This window comes from Phyllostomus discolor, chromosome 3, assembly GCF_004126475.2.
Source record: "Phyllostomus discolor isolate MPI-MPIP mPhyDis1 chromosome 3, mPhyDis1.pri.v3, whole genome shotgun sequence".
Lineage (NCBI taxonomy): Eukaryota > Metazoa > Chordata > Mammalia > Chiroptera > Phyllostomidae > Phyllostomus > Phyllostomus discolor.
In genome coordinates, this window is record NC_040905.2 from 213,348,824 (window position 1) to 213,365,162 (window position 16,339).

Here is a 16,339-nt window from a genome sequence, read left to right on the forward strand (position 1 = left end):
CCTCCCCCCCGACCCCGTCTCTGGGGCCTCTTCTGGGTGAAATGCGATGAAGGGTGGGCCAGTAAGCCGACAAGCCCACACGGACACGGGCTAACACCATCGTTATCGCTGTAACCACGGGCACAGAGACGGCGGGCGGCTGCGGCAGGGGCCAGCCTGCCGGGGGGCCTCGCACCTCAGCCCCCAAATGCTCTGAAACCCACGGAGGGGAGCGGCTTCCCACCGAGGGCCTTCGGGTGTCATTGTGTGGGAGTCAGTGCACCCGCGGGAGACCTGGCCCATGAGGAAGACCCTCACCCACGAGAAATTAGGTGGGCTCCCCCCCTCGCCGGCCACTCCCCCGCAGGGGCTTCAGTGACGAAAGTGCGGGATCCGACGGGAAAGAGGCGCTCTGGAGATTCTGGGCCTAACAGGACGGAGCAGGGGTGCCGGGGAGTGTACACGGCTGTCCCCCTCCTTGCCTTGGGTGCTCGTGGGCGTCCAGCCGAGGCTGGCTGGAGGGTCAGGCCCACGGGCCTGGAGCAGGAGCCGGGGGTCCCGGCAGGGTCGGCAGGGCCCCACACCGGGGTGCAGGCAGCTGAGAACTGGAGAACATGAGCCTCTCCCGGTGGAGTGTGCGGCCCGGGAGCCCCGTTGCCCAGCAGACGCGGGTCGAGCGAAGGAGCCTGGGTGGCGTGGGAGGAGCACGGTGGGCGCTCGGGGCTGTGAGAGACCCATGTGGCCGGGGCTCAGGCAGCTGCCGCTGTGCACACGGCTACACCGCCCCCGACCCCCGGGCCCTGGGCATCGCTGCCCGTCCTGGCGCTGGGCTCTGCCGTTCTCCTCCCGGGGTCCAAGCGCCCCCGTCACCGGGCTCCCCACGCCTCCCCGTGTGGGGGGCACGAGAGGATTGTGCCAGCTCAGGGCACTGTGGCTGGCCAGTGCAGGCAGGACACAGGGGAGTCCCTGGTCCCACCCCAGACAGCTGGCAAGCTCCCTGGTCCCCACAAAGTCACGCCACTCAGGGACGGCCGGTGACATGGGGCACTTTGGAAGATGCAAAGAACGGAAGGGTCTGGCCCAGAGAGGGGTGGCACCCATGTGCCAGCACCCGGAGCCCTGGCCCGGGCTCAGTTGACAGCGACGATGGGGATCTGGGTGCCAAGTCCTGCCCTGCGGAGGTCCAGGACGTTGAGAAATGGAGGGGTAAATGCCCTCGTCGTTTCCCAGGAGTTTATCCCCCGGGTGACGCGGTTCCGCGAGCCCCGGGGCCGGGGACGAGCAGCCTGGCTCGGCCTCTGGCTCTCTCCCGGCACGCATGCGCCGCGGCAGGTGGCTTTGCTTCCTGAACGCCTGTGCCCCTGAGCGCACACCGGGGCCCACGGTGATTCCCAGCCACCTGGGTCTCTGCCCTTACCGTGTCCGGTTCTGTGGGCTGCTGTGCAAGCTCCCTCCCCCTCCTGGGACCCAGCTGTGAGGGGGGAGGGGGTGGGAGGGAGGCTCAGAGTCGCCAAGCCCGGGCCAAGGGCGTGAGGGAGGAGGCTGGGCAGCCCGGCCGTCGGAAGTGTGGAGCCCGGAAGGGGGCGGCCTGGCTTTGTGTGCCCCGGTGCGGCTTCCGAGCGGGGCCCTCGGGGCGGCTCCCAAATCCAGGGCACCAGTGACAGGTGCCGGCGGCTCACCGCCCGCCCTTCTCCAAGGAAGGGCCACGGGGGGGGGAAGATGTGCCCCCCCCCGTGGGTCGGCCTGGCCCCCCTTTGCCGGTTTCACTACAGCTGGGCCACCAGGGTTAGATGGTCACCATTGTCGGCTCCAAATCACTGGCCTTAGACCCGGGCCCTGGGACGGTGCAGAGCGGCCGCGCTGGGATATCGACCCTGGAGAGAGCAGGGCGGCTGTGGAGTCCAGGCCTGGGCCTCCCAAGCCGGGGTCCGAGCCCCATGGGTCTCACCCCCGTGCCCCTGAGGGAGGCCTGGGGCCCGAGGGACAGGCGGCCGCAGTGGCCAGGGCGAGGTCAGCTGGCAGCAGCCGCCCAGGATGCTGATGCCGCCACTTCCTCACTATTCTTCGGGAGGGGCTCCCGGACCCTTCAGAGGGTCCTCGTGGGCGGTGGTCCCACGTGCGCTCCCGTGTGCAATCTCGTGAGGAGGCAACAGGCAGGAAGTGGGTCTCACACACGCGGCATTCCGGGGGACTCCCGGCCGGGGGAGGGCCCCGAGGGTCTGGGCCTGCACAAAGCGCTGACCCCGAAGTGCACCCCTGTGGGGAGATACAGGAGGGGACACGGGGCACAACGGCCTGGGCCAGGTGGCCGGGGTCCACAGCAGAGGTGGCCGCAGGGGACTGCAGCCAGGCCTGACAGGGTGTGACGAGGCAGGCCCCTCCCCTCCGGTCTTCCGCCCAACACCCCGCTCCCGGACACTCTGGGGACTGAGGAGACGGGGCGGCACCCCAAAGCCACCGACCCGAGAACGAGGTCAGACCCGTGTCAGTGGAGGGGTGCTCTGTGAAATCCCCGACAAGGTCATCGGAAACAAGGACAGCCTGAGACACAGTGCCAGCCCGGACGAGCCCACGGGGACTCCCGGTGGGTCCCCTGGCGGGCCCTGGAGCGGCTCCTGGGACAGAGAAGGGCTTCAGGGGGTCCCCACTGACGTCTGAAGTCGGGTCCCCAGGTGCCTTGTATTAGGGTGGCTTCTTCCTCGTGACCCGTGGACCAGGGCCACCCAAGCTGCTCGCAGAGGGCCCGTGAGGGGCCCCACGAGGGGTCCGCGGGGACTCTGCACCGTGTGTGTGACTCTTCTGAAACTCTGAGACTAGTCTGAAGCGCGTCGTTAAAGCCCCGCTCGTATCCATCCACGCCCACCCCCGCGCCCCCACCCGAGGGCGGCGGGCCCCCGAGGGGCACGTCCCCCCCACTGCCCCCTCTCCCGCTCCCCGTCACGCCCCGGGCGTCTCCTCACACTCACACGCGGGGCCTGAAACGCTTTGTTTCTCTAACGCGCACACTTAATTACATGCCTGCAAGGTGGAGCGTTGCGTCGACCCCGTCCATTGATGGATTCAGTATTTGTAAAACTTCCACCGCCTTTGAGAAATGAGCACTTCCTCCCTCGCAAGACGTCTCTCCTGCAAAGGAGAGCTGGTTCTTGCTTACGGGTGGGTGTTTTCCTTCAGCCTCTAGTTTTCCTCCTGGCCCTCGTCCCCGGCCCTCCGCTCCGACCACCGGCCGCCTGGGTCCTGTGGGCCCGTGTCCCTTCGCTGTGTGTCCTCGATGGTCTCGCTTTTTGGGCTCCACGGCGCGGGGAGGCCTCGAGGTGCCAGTGTGTCTCCGCCTGAGGGTCTCACCGAGCGTGACGCCCTTGGGGACCGCCCCTGCTGCGGGATTTCACTCCCGTCGTGGCCGAGCCGTACCCCACGCAGCAGCCGGCTCGGCGCCCCAGCCACCGTCGTCCCGTGGCATGGAGCGAGTGCTCGCGCCGGCCCCAAGTTCAATGCTCACGGTTCGGCAGGTGCTCACGTGATCCCCATTGGGCAGATTCCCATTGGACACACTGAGGCACGGGTGTCGACAGCTTCCTGCAGGTGAGCGCCGGGTGCCCCCCACCCATGGGAGGGTTTGCCAGGGGCTCAGACCTACAGAGTGGGCAGGGCCCCGAGGCACAGCTGGAGGGCCTGGTCCTCAGCCCCGAGGGCCGTGGGATGCAGTGTCCCTGGGCGAGCTCACGCTGGATGACCTACGGCTCCTGGTCCACCCAGCCCTCCAACCCAGCACTGCGGTCCAGGAACTTGCATGTTTAGGGGGCTCAGAGGGACCCTCACACCCACCCACCCTGGCTCTGAGCCACCAACCAGCTGGATTCGGTCCCAGTCGTCCGCCGGGACATTGCCGTCCGGGTTTGGTGCCTTCCGTCTCTGCCGCCACCGCCCCCACCACAGGCGGCACTGCCGCTGCCTCCACGAAGCGGGAAGGACATTCGGGGGGACGGCTTTGATGGACTTGTGCACCTTGTCCCGGTGAACCCCAGAGCCGCCTGCCCCGGAGTGGCCAGCCCCCGCAGCCCTCCCACCCAAGGGAAAATCCCGCTGTCCCTGGCAGTGTCTTCCAGCGTCGGGCAGGGACCGGACGTTTCCTGGGTGGACAGGAGACGAGCCCCAGTGGGCAAAGTCGGACCCCAGAAACCCAGGGGTGGCTGCGAGGTGGGGTAGGGAAGCCTCAGACTCGGGCGGGAGGGCCAGCCTATCCCCTGTTTCCTATAGATGTGCTGGAGGCTGAGCCCCTCCCGGCCATGCTTACGGCCACACTTACGGCCACGGCCCCGGGCGGCCACCTTTGCTACGCCTCGGCTGGCTCCCCACACGCCTGACCTTCCATCTGGAACTCTTTCTGGGGGCCAGCGATTTCCCCGGCAGCCTTTAATCATCAGTTTCCTGGGGCGTGTAAAAACCCACAGAAAAGCGTGACGCGCCAGGAGCATCGTGCTGTGTGCCTGGCCCTTCGTCACCGGCTCTGCGTCTCAAAGCCGCGCTGCGGCGGCTGCAGGAGACGGGGTCTGGGATTGTCCTCAAAAGGCCTGGACGGGGGCCCCTCCTCTGCCTGCGGGAGCCTGCTGGTGAAAGGAAGCCGAGAACCAGGACGGGGCGGCGGGCCGCAGCGCTGGGGTCACACCCTCAGGGATCAGGCCCAGCCGGGCGCGGCTCCCTATCTGGGGCAGGAGGGGCCTGCGTGGCGGTGCCTCTGCCAGCTTCACAGGACCCCGGGGGCGGGGGGCGGCCGCAGGGACTGGGGGTCCTTTCCTCCAGCGGTGTTCTATTCCTGCATCAGAGGCTGGCTCAGCACAGGACGGAGAAAACCCTCCCTCTCCCTCCCTCGGGTCTCCCGGTCCAGCGCAGGAGACTACAGGGAGTCTGTTCAAAATTTAATCCTAGGAAAACAACATATAATTCTTCAGTGTGCGTGTGTTCCGTATAATGTTTACCCACACGAAGCAACTAAGGCAATCTGACACGTGAGTCAGCGTGAGTGAGGAGTTCTGTGTATGATGGGGCAGCCCTTCCCCCGGGACCCGGCGCGCCCCCTGACAGCCCTGCGGTCACCGCCAGGGAGCTCCCTGGGGCCGCGCAGCTCGGCTTGGGAACACCGCCTGCCCTCGCCAGATGGGCTGTCCAGTGAGGAAGGGGCCCCAGAGGGCCTCCTTGAGCTTTCAAGAGTCCAACAGCCCTTTGGTGGCAGAAAAAGAATACAGCTGGGTCTCCTGACCTGCGCACTACCCATCCGGCCACTCCTGCGTCCCTCAGTGTATCCATCCTGTGTCCATCCACCATCCACCACCCATCCACCCATCCACCATCCACCCACCACCCATCCACCCACCACCCATCCACCCGTGTGCCCAGCCAGCAAACCTTCACTCAGACCCACGAGGCTCTGGCTCTCGCACGGCTCCTGGGGAGCCAGAAGTAAACACGGCGGAGCTGACGCCTCCTGGGGGCTCAGGAGCAATCGGAGGAGCAGACTGGAGCCTCGTCCGAGCCCCACTGGCGCGTCCTGGGAGGGCGCTCTCGCCGAAGGGGCGGCGGGGGGCCCCGGGAGCCCTGCGGGGAGTCCTCCTCTGGTGGCCCCGGGGTTTGTCCTGAGGAAGAACGGGGTGCTGCTGGCTACGGAACAAGCATGCGGCAAGACCCTCCAGGCCGCGGGAGCGGCGGGGAGCTCGTGCTGCGACAAGTCGAGACGCGGCGAGCACTCCGTTCCTCGCCGCCGGAGTCGGCTGCGCCGCTGGCTTTGCTTCGTTGACCTTTTCCGGGTTTGGCCGCAGCCCTGGCTTCTGCCCCGCGGACGCCAGCAGACGCTGCGACAACCAGAACGATTTCTGGACGTGGCGGGTGGCCCTGGGGGGGCTCTGCCACCCCCGTTAGATGCTAGGAAGGTCCCGGAAGGGGGAGGTTATATCCTTCCCGGAGGCTCAGCGATGAGGGGGCGGAGCGAGCGGAGGACAGCCCACCACAAGGCACGCCCCCCACTGCAACCGCACGAAAATTTTCTGAACCTCTACCTTGGCTGGCGTGGCTCAGTGGATTGAGCCCGGGCTGCGAACCAAAGTGTTGCAGGTTCGATTCCCAGCCAGGGTACACGCCTGGGTTGCAGGCCATAACCCCCAGCAACCGCACACTGATGTTTCTCTCTCTCTCTCTTTCTCCCTCCCTTCCCTCTCTGAAAATAAATAAATAAAATCTTAAAAAAAAAAAAAAGAAAATTGAACCCCAAGCCAACCCCTTGGAAATACGAGACGGCCCACAAAGAGTTAACAGTATGAGTTAGGTTGCCACTCTTAAACACATGTATCAGTCATGCATATGCGTGCGTACACAAACAGTCAACAGCATATTGAATTTTCACACTGTTTATCTAGTGTAATTTGCAGTGGGCCGGGGTTTGATTGAATACCACCGTCTTTTACATAAGAGCCGAATAAGTAAACAGAAAAACCACTCGCAGTCCAGTGCCCCGTGAGGAATTCATCTCAGGTCCGTCCCGAGCGCACGGGCCGTGTGGCGGGGCCGCGGGGCTGGCTGGACGCGGTGGGGGCGCGGACGGCGCCATCCGAGGCCCGCGGCGAGCTCGTCTCTCCGCTTTATTAAGACGGAAGCTTCGAGAATTCTCTGCAAATGTGCAGATTAAAAACTCCCGTTGATGGTTTTTTAATCAAATAAATCTTGCAGGGAGTTTCAAAATAACAAATTATTCTGTACCCTGTAGACGGGACGCTTCTCCGGGGAAATTATTTTCTCAGTTATGACATGACAGCGTTTGAAAGCCAGCCCTCGGCTGGGGGTAGGCCCCGCCCCTCCGGCCCCCTCGCCCACCCAGCGCTGCTCCGGCCCAGTGGGGGGCGGGGCGGGGAGAGGAGGGGGTCTTTTCCCTGTGAGCCTGGCCGGTGGTGCTGGGGCTTGGGCTGGGGCAGGAGCAGCCCCTCCCCCACGCAGGGGAGGCCTGGCCCCTCCCCCCCACCTGCCTGGCAGCCCAGGGCTGTGCCCGGATCCAGAGACACGGCGTGAGGTCAAGCGCTCCTCTTCCCAGGAACCCCCAGGGAAGGGACCATGACCGCGTGGGGGTCCCGAGCGCTCTGTGGGGGGGATCACTCCGGTTCTCTCCCCTGTGTCAGTGTCCTGGGGCCGCCGTCACGGGTGACTTACAGCAGAAGCTTATTGTCGCCCAGTTCCGGTGGCCGGAAATCCCAAGTCCAGGTGTCCCAGGGCCGCGCTCCTGCCGGAGGCCCCGGGGGAGGGTCCTGCCACTTGGGAGTTCCTGACCCAGAAGACCCCCACAGGCCCTGAGCCTCCACTCTCACCGCCGCCCTCCCGGGGGAAGCCCTCCCAGTCTCTCCCTCTTCGTAAAAATTTTTTAATTTATTGATTGATCTGAGGGCGGGAGAAGCACGAGTCGTCCCACTTATCCATGCATTCGCCGGTCGCCTCTGGTACGTGCCCTGACGGGGATCGAACCTGCAGCCGTGGTGTGTCGGATGACGCGCCAGCCACCTGAGCTGCCCGGCCGGGGCTCCCAGTCCCTGCGGGTGCGGTCGGCCCCTCCAGTCTGGATCCCCGGGGCTCCTCCCTCCACACGCGTGGGAACCGCACGCCAGGCCTCTGCACAGGCAGCAGCGCCAGCTGGGGCCGGGGTCTCGGAGCTGCCCGTGTCCCGAGCACATGGCCGGGATGCACCGGTGGTTGCGGCGGGATTTCTGTCCCCTCCACCGTCCGCGCCGCCTGTGACAAGCTGCCCGGTGGCCGCCGCATCGCCAGGCCCCATGCCCTCTGCTCCCACTGTTCCCGGCCATCCCTGCTCCTGGCTGTCCTCCCCCGTCGGACGCCATCCTCCTTGTCTCAGCGAGACGGTGCCCGAGCCCACAGCCGACGCCCTGAGTGTCCTTATCGGCCGGCCCATCTCCAGGATGCGGGCCCGTCACCCTCCTTAGCAGGCCGCCGTCCGGAGCTAGTGCCTGGATGGCGGGGGCGGGGTGCGCTGTCCTCGCGCACAGCCCCCAGCGCGGGCTGACCATGGGGCTGGCCACGCCCCCCCTGCGGAAGGCTCCGCCCCAGCTCCGGAACACCCGGCTTCTTAGGGAGGCTCCACCCCCCAGCTCCACCCCGCCCCTCCCTCCGGCCCTGCCTGCTGGGCGGCCCCCACCCAGTGTGCTCTGGGGTCCCTCACTTGTGCAAAGCTCTCCCGTCCCCCACCTCTTCGGGCCCCCCACCCCACCTCCAGCTTGTGGTCCCCCATGGGCCTCACAGGCCTTCTTCCTGGAAAGTGAGCTCCCGCCCATTTCTTTACTGTTCCCGCCTCTTTCCCTCCTCCCCCCCCGCCCCGCCCCGGCCCCGTTTCTACCTGCCCCCCACCTCCCATCCTCCCGTCTCCCACCCACCCCACCCCACCCCCAAGGTGTCCCATCCATCCACCTCGATCTCAACCACTGGGCACCTGGTAGGGATGTGGTGAACCCCTGTAGTCTTTAGGGTTCCCCGGAAACGAACAGAACCGGCATTCCCAAGTGCCGGCTGCAGGGGGCCAGGGCGGGCCCCGGGGTCAGGCCTCGGGGAGGCCCCCTGTGCCGGTCTGCGGGGGATCAGCCCCCTGCCCAGGCCCCCCCCCTGCAGGGGACACAGCTGGGCTCCCTCCTCCGCCCCTCTGCTCCCGGAGTGCGGAGCCGGAGGAGGGGGGGGACGGATTGGGGAGGGGAGGCTTTAATTCGCTGAGAAACCCGATTGATCTGGCTCCGTTCACTGCGGCACGGGCCCGAGCCATTCTAATTAACACCTCCTAATACAGTTGGAGATGAATTTTGCAAACATTAGCAGCTCCGTTTTTTTCTCTCCAAAGTCATCACCGTGAAGTTACTGAGGAGGCCCAGCGGGAAGCCGGGAGGACCCCACAGCGGCCCCGGGGAGGGCACAGGGTTCTCTGTGTGGGCACCTTGCTGGTGATTTGGACCCTGGCTGGGCCGGCGGAGGAAGGGTCAGGGTCCAGGTGTGACCTGCATCAGGTCAGGCTCACCCACTCCCCAGCCCCGGGGAAGGCACCCCTCTGCTGGCACCTCAGGGCCCCGGCTCCACCCATCAGGGGCTCCCCACGCCTGGGGGCCACACCCACACAGTTTCGTCAGCTGGGATTCCGTCCGATGCTCACGGCGGCCTGGGCCCTCGGGGCACGCCACCGCACCTGTGAGTGGCAGGAGGTGGGGACGGGAAGGGCCAAGTTCACACGGCTGGCGGGTGGTCAGGCCCGCGTGCTGACCCACTTCCGGGGCTGCCCCCAAAGCTGCGCAGGGCGGGGCCCTCTGCCGTCTCTGGTCTAACTGAGCCCTGGTCACGTGTTCAGCCTTGACCTCCGCTCAGCCCGGGTCCGACTCAGACGCCCGAGCGCCTCAGCTGCACCGGCACTTCCTGGCCCCCGTCCTCCCCCCCGGCCCCGGCCTGTGCGCCAGCCGTCCACCCTGGGAGGGCGGGGACCCTGTGCCCTGGGCACAGTGCCTGGCCCCTGGGGGTGGGGGGCGTCTGTGAAATAAGCCAACCACTGACTCCGTCCAGGAAGGGGTGCCCAGGACTCAGTAGGCTTTGGCCACTCGGCGTCCCCGCGGTGCCCGCGCCCGGCCGGTCCTCAGTGAGGGTCCGCCGTGAGAAGAGGGGGGGTCGAGGGCCGGAGGGATGGGATGTCCCACCCAGCAGGGCTGCGTCCCCTGCACCAGGCCCCCCTGGCCTCAGCCAAGGACAGCTGTGCTGGGAAGCTCTGGGTGGCACCTGGTTCCTGCGGATCAGCCAAGACACCGCAGATGCCAGCCTGCCTTTGCTCCCAGGCCGCGTGCCAGGCCCCTTGGCGGGGGAGCAAAGGGTTAGCCGAGCCCTGGCGTGGGCCCACCTGGCCTCTGTCCCCCTGGCTTGTGGCCTCCGGGAGTCCCGTGCCTCTCAGAGCCACTGTCCTGGGCAACCGGACAAGGACCATGACCCCTAGGCTGGCCTCATGGGCTGTCGCTCAGGGCCCGTCCACTCCCCGGGGCCCTGGGGAGGCCCCTGAAGCAGCAGCCCCGTCCTCCCTCCCATCTCCCATCGCTACCTCCCCCGACTCGGGGTCCACCGAGCAGGGGCAGGCGTGTGGCCCCTGCACAAGGCGGCGCCCGCCGACGGGAGGCCGGCAGGCGAGCCCCTGTAGCCCCCACAGCGGCCCCCGGGCCGTCCCCAGTCCCTGCTCATCAGAACGGCGGCCAACGCTGCTGCGTGTCGGGCGCTCAGCTGTGCCGCCTCCCGAGCAGGACGAAGCAGGTCGGAGGTTCCAAAAGTCTCGGCTGCAACGGCAAAACGACGGTCGGCGCAAACCTTCGCCGGCGCTCCTTCTTCGCGGCGTTAGAGCTCAGAGGACCGGCAAGGGACGCCTCTGGGCCCCCGACCCCCCACTACGGGGGGCGAGGGAGGGGCCGGGGCCCAGAAATGCTCGCTGCCTTCCGCCCGGCCCGGTGCCGGGATGTCACAGCGAGAAGCTGCCGGAGAGGAGGCCTCAGCGAGGGGGGGGGGGGGTGAGGGCCCTGTCCCTTCCGACTGCGCGTCCTTGGCCTGTGACTGAACTCCTCTGTGCCCCAGCCCCTCCTCCTCGTAAAGCGGGCGCATCCGGGGGATTGATCCGGGACAGCCTGGCGTGTTGGGGCACTGGGTGCCACCGGCCGAGGGCACGCGTCTTTCTGAAGTGGCGGCAGAGGGGCCTGCTGGGGTCTCCGGTGGTCTGCAGCATTGTGGAGAAAGCCAGCCACCCAGCTCCTGGAAACCCCGGGGGTGGCCCCTCGGGCTGGGGACTTGGGGGTCAGCGGTTCCCCAAAAGTCGGGTTTGGGAGTTGCCCCTCCTGGTGGGGAAGGGGGGGGCCGCCTCCTGGCCGGCGGGGAGCACAGACTGGCCCCAGAGCACGGAATGCCCGCCTTGCCCCTGTGTGCGGCGGCCCCGACCCGGCAGGGCCCCCGGGGGCAGAGGTGGCATGATGCCCACACCTGCCGCCACTGCCGGCCACAGGGCTCACACCCCGGGCCCGGATGGAGGCGGGGCAGGCACATCACAGCCCCTTCCCCGCGGGGCCGCCGCTGCAGCTGCGCACCCGTGCCTTCTCCCGCCTCCTCACGCCCCTCTGGGCTCCCGCGGCTTTTCCTGGGCTGTCCTGGAGCGGGGGCAGGCCCGGGGGGCCACGCCACACCAGGAGGAGGCGGCCCCTCTTCCCTGGCGGAGGCAGCCGGCTCCCTCCAGAGACTGCCCTTCTGACCCCGGGGCCTCTGCCCACGCCCTTCTGTTCTTTCTCTGGGGACCCTCATTCTGTCACTCTCCCCGGAGCTCTGCGCGGCGTCTCTGCCAGCCGGGGCTGTGCGTGCCAGGGCGCCGTAGGCGTCGTTTGGTGAAGGAGCTGAAATGTCACCGCGGAAGCCGAGTGCCGGGATGATTTGCAGTGACAGCTGGGAGCAGTGAGAACCGGGGCCCCTGCCCCCCCCCACCCCGCCCCGGGAAGCCACGCGCGAAACACAGGGGCACCGCCCACACGCACCGTGTCGGGCCCCCCCGCTCACCTCGCGTGCAAACAAACGGACCGTGTGAGCTGCACCTCCCACTGCTGCATTCCTGCAGCGAGGGCACGCCCACCCCCGCGCTTCAGGTGGGCCCCCCCGGGGCTGGAGAGAGGGCGAGCCAGGGCCAGCAGCCATCCCCCGAGTCCCCGCTCTGCAGAAGTGGCCCACCCGGGGCTGTTCTGAGGGTAGCGTGGAGTTGACACGCAGGCCCCGGGAGCGGGAGCGAAGGCAACTCGGGCGAGAAGGAATTCACCAGCAAACAGTGCGGGTCTCACCAGGACGCAGAGGAGCCGAGGGGGAGGAGAGACAGCGTGTTGGGGCGGGCAGGGGCAAGTCCAGCAAAGCTTCCTGGAGGAGGTGGCTTTCATGCCAGGGTTTGAAACAGAGATCATTTTGCTTGTTCGCAGTGTGGTGGTGGGTCAGCCGGGTGGTTCTGCTGGCCCCACCCGGGGACCCCTCAGCATCCGCAGGCTCCTGGCCGTTGGTGGTCCGGAGGGCCCCGGTCAGCCTGTCACCCCCGGCGGGGGGACTGGCCATTAGCTGGGCCCTCCATGTCTCCGGTCAGCGAGATGAGGGAGAGACCCACTCGTCCCACAGCTGGTCCCCCGCCTCCTACTGGTCAGGGCAGGTCTCCAGGCCCCCCCAGAAGTGGGGGGCTGGGAAGCAGCACACACCCCTCAAGGAGGGAGCCGCAAGGCCACTGGAAGGGGGGCCTCGGGAGAAATCGGGTCTGTCTGCACGAACAGTCGGACACTCTGGGGAAAACTCGGGATGAGGACCGTCAGCATCGGATGGAAACTTCCGGAGACTCTGGCCGAACCACGTGGTCAGGGGACAGCCCCCCTGCCCCCCCGCACCCTGTCCTGGTGAGTCGGCACCACCCACCTCAACGCAGTCGCCAGCCCCTTCCCACGCCCATCCGAGGGTCCCCCTCTCCGTGACGCCCCCACAGGTGACCCCTGCTCACACCCTCCTCACCCCAGGGGAGGTGGCGCTCGGGGCTCCAGGACTCCAGCCGGGTGGGGGTGTTGGCCTGCTCCAAAATGCTGCCCAGGGGGAGGGGGAAGCAGCTGCTGATGCGCCGTCCCTGCCCGCCCCTGGACGGTGGGCCAGGGGCCCCTCTGTCGCCAGCCGAGGTGGGCCTGAGGCTGCCCCGGACAGACCCCTGTGGGCGGCCGGCTGCCCAGCTCCAGGGAGCGGCCAGCCCACGGCCCCTGGCCCCCCGCCCCCGCGGGCCCCCCCACTGGCTCCGTGTGCCTCCGAGGCTGCGTCTTCGCTCGGTGGCGGCGGTGCTGGGCTGTCGCTGCCACCAGGAACCGACTCCAGCGTCGGAACGAGAGAAGTCGTCCCGTTTGTCCCTGGGGAGAGTTCCCTCGCGACCGTCTTTGTCATGTACGTGATGCGGCCAGACCAGCTCTCTCTGGACAAGGGGAGCCCGGTGCGCCCCTCCCTGTCCCCCTCCTTCTCGCTGCTCCTGCCCTCCGGGCTCACGGGCGCCTGTCGGAAGCCGGGGTCTGCCGGGTGCGGCCTGTTTGCCCACCCAAAGCGAGGTGGGCTTCTCATTGGGGGGGTTTGGCTCTGACGCCGGAGGCCTCACGCTCTGGCTGGTGCGAACGGCCCGGCCCTGGGCAGGTTCCCGGGACTGTCCCCGGACCTGCCTTCTTGGTGGCGGCATCTCCCTGGGCTCCGGTGGGTCCCACACAGGTGGGCGCTGAGTCACGTGGGCTTCCGGAACTCTCCGTGGACTCGGCCCTGGGCCTCCCGGAGCCCCCAGCATTGCCCTAGTGTTCCCCTGGCATTGTGAGACCTCGGCTCCCCCCGGCCTCTCTCGCTGCAGCCTGGGAGCTTTCTAGAACAAGCCGGACACCTACAGGGCTTGTTGCTTCCTTTGTTCACCTCCTTCGGGGCAGGTTGATTTTGTTGCGAGAAGTCGGAGACGGCGTTAGGCCACGGTTGCTACAGTGTGTCTTTGTGTTTTGTGGAGGGTGTTTTTTGCTGGTCGTCTCGGGAGGCTCTTATTGCTTCCTCCTGGCCGGAAGCCAGATGAGTTTTTAATTTGCTCCGGCCTGGAGAACGTTCCTCTGGAAACACGCTCTCCACCACCTCCGGCGCCCGCGGCGGCGGCTCAGCCCGGGGGGCGGGGCGGAGCGGAAAGTGGCCCCGGCCGCCGCCCTCCCCGGCGGAGGGACCCCAGGCGCGCCTCGCAATCAGCTCGTAGATTCCAGCCGTGACGTGCTGCGGGGCGCTCACCGCTGCCTGGGCCCGAGCAGCTGGGGTCCCGTCACTGCGATTATCCGCGAGGTGTATGCACACTTTTGGAAGCTGGGTTGTGAGCGGTGTGTTTGCAGGGTCCTGTGGAGAGAGAAGGGGGAGCAGGTCCAAACGGCCCTGGGTTCTCCGGGTGGGAGGCGGTCCCCGGTGGGCAGGGGGCGGGGCTTCCGCGCCCCCGCCCTGCACGAGTCCTCCAGGGAGGTGCTGTCTGCCCCTCCCCGTGTAGCCAGGCAGCTGCGTGCTGAGAGCTCAAGAACGAGACAGACAGACAAGACAGACAGATGGACAAGACACGCCCCCAGGATCTAAAGAGGCCCAGGAAGCTCTCTCCCGGGAGGGAGTAGGAGCGCCAAGGTGGGTAAGGGTGTCAGAGTCAGGAAACGGCTGAGGGTGCGCCAGGCTCCCTCTCGCACAGGGAGCCAGGGCCACGGTGAGCCACAGTGAGTCACGGCCATGGCGAGCCACGGCAGGGCTGTGGTCCAGAGGAGCGCCCAGGAGGGAAGCAGCGTGAGCACCCTTGGGCTCGGATCCCTTTCCGGCTACTTCCTCCCTCTCCTAGCCCAGACCCGACTATGGGAGGGAAGCCGCCCGGGGGGCCTAGTGCCCCCCACGCCCTCCCTTCAGGTGGGGCAGCCAAGAATCAGCGCTGGTTGCACGGGGGGGGGGGGCGAACTCGGTGCTCTGGTGCCCTGAGGCCTTGTCCCAAGCGCCCCCCCTACCCCTTGCAGGCGGCCAGGGCGGTCCTGGGGCAGGCGTGGGTCTGGGAGGGCTCCGTGCTCTTCGGCGGGTAGGCGGGCAGCCGTGGGCACGCCGGGCGCCGTGTGCGTGGTTGGCGCTCCTCCCCACAGCCTTGCGGGGCCTGCCCCGGGACCGCCTGGGCCAGGACCGGCCGCCTCGCTGGGCCTTGCGGGCGGGAGCCGGGCTGCGCATCATCTGTTCCAGGGAGGCTTTGGGCGAGGCTGGGCAATCATCGACTGGGAAGTCCAATTATTGTTGCATTAAGGATTGATTACACGTGTGGCTGGCCATTTCAATAATGGCCCTGCCGACACCGTTAATTGTTTGATAAACGGTTCCGCCCTGGCTCCTGGAGTCAGTACCGGACCTGCTCTGGGACCACCATAGGCCGGCCCTCCCCGCTGAGGGTCGGGAGAGTCCGGAGGGCAGGCGTGGGGGCCAAAGGCGCCCGGCCAGGCCGCCCAGCCTCCCGGAGCCACGGGCCCACGCCCAGCGGCCGAGAGCTGAGGGCGCGTTCAGTGTCTCCGTGAAAACCCGAATTCTGGTTTTAATCAGACGCTGTGTGCGGCTCAGAGTCGCCTCCTTGTGGGACACAGGCCGATGGGGGGCCGATGGGGGCCGAGGGCAGGAGACGCCCCTCCCGGGCCCGAGCGCTCAGGGTGGCCTCTGCCCCGGCGGAGCGGACGCCCGGTCTGTCAGGGCCCAGGGAGGGGCGTCCCTCTGGCCGGCGTTTGTTCGTTCATTTGTTCGCTCCTTCGCGATCAGTGAGTGCAGGTGGGCTCAGGGCAGGCGCAGCCCGCCCCCGCCCCCGCCCCCAGCAGCGCGCTCAGCTGAGGCTGGAGGACAGTCGGCAGAGGACGCCGTGCGGGGAGGCCCAGGGGCCCGGACGGCAGGGGGTGCGGGGCGATGGCGGGAGACGCCTTCACGGGTGGGGCGGGGGGGATGCAGGGCAGCTCCGTCACCCACCCCCAGCCCCTGCAGCGGTCCGGGGGGCCCTGCTTCCGGCAGCCCCCTCCACTTGGTGTTTCTGTACAACTCGAGTGTCCCATCCTCGGTCCCCGTCACTGAGCGGAAGCTGGCGGGTGCACAGCCCCCCTGCCCAGCCCCGGGGCCCAGCAGGTCCCATCTGGTCTGCACGGGGGAGGCACCCACGGCAGTGAACTTGGGCAGGGCTCGGGCCGGGGCAGGGGTTGCATCCCCGCACGGGCAGGGCGGCGGCTCTGGGGCCGGGACGCAGCCTCGCCCCTCCTACCTCGGGGACCAGCCAGGCTCCGATGTCCTGCCGAAAGCTGGACTTTGTCCTCTCTCCCTCGCGCCCTGCCCACGACGGAGCAAACGCTGGCTTGTTGAGAAGTCGACCTCTGGGGCCGAGGGACACAGGGTTGTCCCGATGGTGTCTTCTATTTGCAAGAAAAAGGAACTGGAATCCGACGCCGCAGAACGATAAAATACGAGAAAGCAGGACTGGCAAAAATAAGGCTCCTCCCCGCGGCCCTCCCTCCCATGAGCGGCCGAACCACGGGGTCATCTGAGCAGCCTGGTTGGTGTGCGGGGTGGGATGGGGTGCCGTGATGGGGGCGCCCAGTGGGCAGGGAGCATGGTCCCGCTGGGGGGCTGGCCAGTCCGCCGTCCCTGCCTCCGGGAAGCCGTCAGGGGCTGCCCACGGCAGGCCCGGTGCCTGCCCGCAGGCACGCTTTTCAGAACTGCAGGAGAAGCTCTCTCTCGTCCTGGGACTCGGGGAGCGGAGCCTCGGCCCCCACGA